This window comes from Gossypium hirsutum, chromosome A07, assembly GCF_007990345.1.
Source record: "Gossypium hirsutum isolate 1008001.06 chromosome A07, Gossypium_hirsutum_v2.1, whole genome shotgun sequence".
Taxonomy (NCBI): domain Eukaryota; kingdom Viridiplantae; phylum Streptophyta; class Magnoliopsida; order Malvales; family Malvaceae; genus Gossypium; species Gossypium hirsutum.
The window spans coordinates 97400937-97404833 of NC_053430.1; the positions used below are offsets into that span (position 1 = coordinate 97400937).

Here is a 3897-nt window from a genome sequence, read left to right on the forward strand (position 1 = left end):
TAAAACTGGACATAAGGAGGAATCTGGCCTAGTTGTTAGGCGTGTTAAGCAGTAGGAAGGGAGCAGGGGTTCGATTCCCTGCGTGCGCAAATGTGAGTTTTTATTTTAGAAAAACCAAGGGTTAATTCATGTCAGAAGCAAGCATCTGGCCTAGTGGCTAAGCACGCTAGGAAGCCGTGGGAAGTGCCTGGGTTCAAGGCACGGCGCGCGCAAATTGGGTTTTTTTTTAGTATGCAGGTTGCGGTTGGAATAGGCCTTAAAGGAAGTTGCGAATCAAGTTTGACACAAGGAGAGCCTGTGGCGCAGTGGCAAGCAATGTGTGTGTGTGTTTAAGGGGTCGCAGGTTCGAGATGTACAGCAACCAAAATTTTCCTTTTTGTTTCGCAAGTAACTGGAGCTTCAGCAGGTAAGGTTTATAATCAGTTGTGACCGTATATAAGTACAGAGAGAAGCATGGTGCAGTGGCCAGCAGCAGGGGCGAAGGCACAAGGGGAGACGGAGGTCTGGGGTTCGAGCCTCACCTCGCGCACAGAAGGCTTGGATTTTTGCTGCTCACGTGGGGGAGAGTCAGAGTTTGACCGAAACTCTTCCCAGGCAGTAGGCTGAAGCGGTCAAATGGTGGATAAGGCTGCTAGGTGGTTGGATAAATTTCAAATGCCTAATTCATGGAGCAAAGCAAGGGAATTTGAAATTAGAAAGAATTTTTATTAAGCATTGAGTACCGTATTTTATTCTTTTAATTTTGGCTTTTATGAATTATTCTCTTTTTGTTCATCTTTCCTTCATCGATAATAACCGAACCTATCTTCTTTTACTCTTCTTTTCTTTCTTTTCTTTTATCTCATCTCTTCCTTCTTTAATTTCCTTCAAAACCGAATCTGTACTGTCATTTCCTCTTTTCTATTTTTCTATTTTCTCTTTTTCATTATACTAAAATCTGAAACATCCATACTTTAGTGATTCGAGAATTAATTTTTAGATCTATTTCCTACTTGCAATTAAGATAGATTCACAGTGGATCTAAGATTTGAAAAGTGTTGGAAACACTTCTGACAAGAACTTCTTTGGTGGTAAGCATTCAGATCTTATTTTTTTATCTAGTAATTCGAGGATAGGCTGAAAACCCCTAAATACTTTAGGGAGACTATCGATTTTTGCCAAGATTAAAATTAAGTATTTTTCATTCAGTTTTTTTATATATGTGCGCATCGAAGGCTAGCGATCAAGATCTATTTGGAGGCTAGTAAGATCAACAAGGTTAATCGTGGGGGAGATCTCGTTAGCGAATCGTCATAAAACAGGTGTGTAAACGACACCCACTCATAGACTAGATCGGTAAAAGCCGAAAAGCTGAAAAGTCGGCATTTATGAACTTGCGAGCGTGCGAGCGCTTGTTAGGTGGTTTGGTTGTTAATTTTGATAATCGCAACCAGTATGATTGCAGAGTGCGTAATTTCGTGCACTTCGGTATATTTGGGCTTTAGGGTTTTAGGGTTTAGGCCCAGTAAAGCTTGAACTGATTTGGGCTCTGGTTGGGATACTTTACACATTGAGTTTTCCAAACTCACCCCCCTTTTTCCCATCTTTGTAGGTGAGCCTTAGATCGATGGACTTGGAGCTGGGCGGGATTCAGAGTGGCCACGAAGATTAAGTTTCTGTTTTCTTTAAAATAAGTTTCGCATTTATTATTTTGATTATTTTCTGGATTAAGTTGTAATAAGGCCGCTCTTTTTATTATTTTTAATATTTTGGGTTATTAAATTGGTTAGCTCTAGGGCGCGTTTTATAAAAGTCACTTATTTTTAAAATATCACGATAACCGAGCAAAGCTTCCGCAACGTAAATGTTTTCAAAGGAAATAAATATTTTAAATAGACTTAAACTTAATTTGTTGTTCGTGGACAAGTAATAAGCTTAAAGTGTGGCAATGGATGTATGCATGTCTAGGATTGGATCATGGAAGAGCTAGGTACTTAAGCAGTCTAATTGACTCACCTCCTCTTTTCTTGAATCCTACCTGGTGCGTAGTATCCATTCACTTTAAGCCATGACAAAGAAGGTTTGATTTTTTTCGATACTTAACTGTTTTTTTAAAATAACATGTTTCTGCCACTACAAAGGTTTACAAGTTTTCAAAGTTTCCCATAAGATTTTACAAGGTTGTTAACAATGTTTTGATTATTACAATGAATCACGTTTTGGAAAAAAAAATAAGGCTAAGGTTTTATTCAAGTTTAAACGGTAAAAGTTTCTAAACATCAAGAAGGGTTTTCAATGAAAACATGGTTTTCGAAAAACACTTCAATGTGACACGCCGGATTCGGTCGTAACGTCTGAGCCGGGTTTGGGTTGTTACAATTTATTCCCAAATATTACATATATTTTTTCTGAATAACAATTTTACCTGTTTCTATTAAGAAGAAAGAATTTTTGTTTTCACCTCAAAAAGAGAAAATTTTTTCTAGTTCTGTGTTTCGATTCAATTGGTTCAAGCCCACACTCGAAGTAGTTTGTGGCACGAGAATAGCAGAGAAGATCATTTGGTTGAAATTCAGAAACAACGAACGTTTGCTAAGCTAAAAACACATGTACGAATTCAATTAAGGTTTATTGCTATAAATATCACAAACTAGGTCGATTTTCAAAATTTTAATTTTTCGCTATACAAGAAAACCGTTTTCAAACCAAGTTTTTTCTAACAATTGATATCAAAGCCAGATTGTGCTATGTTTATAATTCAAATAGAGACTGAATCTCTCTCTTCATCTTGCTTGATTAATATTCGATAAGATGTGGCATTTTTGTAATTATTCGCATGTTTAGAGGAATCTTTGTGAATGAATGTAATATTATATATTTTTATATAATTATTATTTTTGCCAAGGTTGTGGTTCTTAGGAAATAGACCGTAAACTATCATCTCCACGTAGGATTATGTTTTATTTACAGAATTCTTATGAGTCAAAAATGGATATAGGATATAAATGTAATTTTTCCAGAAAGGAGTTCATGCTGAGAAGAAGATGGGATGATATCTGTCGAAGACACAATGAATGTCTTGTGGTGAAAAGCTATGTAATTTTTTTTGGTTTTTCATTTATTTTCAAAAAATATAACTATGGAATCCTTGGCTAAAAATTTTATTTTATTGTCCATCCCTTTATATATCTGTTTAATAATTATTTACGATATAATTGTGATATATATGTATGAGATGATCCACAGTTGATCTATTAAAGATAAGAAGTGTGATAATGAGAAAATACATGTGTTGTATTGTTCCATTTACTTCTTCAGATTATTTGATTACTGTGAGAAGTGTGGTAAAGAGAAGGTGCATGTATAGGATTGGATCTGACAAGGAAAGATTTGGTTTTTAATGTTGGATCGTCCGTAAGCTTCGTGACACAACAGAAAAAATTATTCCGGCGATCATCAACCATAGATCCATGAATGATGAATGAATTAGGTTGAAAAAGAGTTGAAGATATACATTTAGGATTTGATTTCTTTTTGCAATGTCGATTCCAAGCCACAATAAAAAACGTCTTGCCTTTACATAGTCCACCCAGTCAAAACGAACAACAAAAACTCTTTTGAATTTTTCAGAGAGAATGTTCAAAACGATTACTAGACCCTTTTTGCTTCTTCTTTTTTGTACCCTAACACACTAAGGGGTTATATTCCTTTTATTAATCTGACCTAATAAAAAGAGAATAATTCTCTTTTTATTTTTTTAGAGAAACATATGGAAAACATATTAAAAAGCTTATATTCTTTTTAAAAGAATATAAAAAAGAATATCAACTTCCATGTCTTTTTTATCTTTGATTGAAATTATTATTATTATAACTATTTATATTAATAATTTCGGTAAGCTATATTCAGTTAATATTT

The 3897-nt window shown here is 34.7% G+C and overlaps 1 long non-coding RNA gene across 1 annotated transcript; it reads left to right on the forward strand.

Annotated features, from left to right (window-relative positions):
• Positions 1 to 457: 457 nt before the first annotated feature.
• LOC121231871 (uncharacterized) lies at positions 458 to 1650 on the forward strand. Its single transcript, XR_005929970.1, has 3 exons — positions 458 to 1070; positions 1189 to 1301; positions 1592 to 1650. It is a non-coding gene; the product is annotated as an uncharacterized lncRNA (long non-coding RNA).
• The last annotated feature ends 2247 nt before the right edge of the window (positions 1651 to 3897 follow it).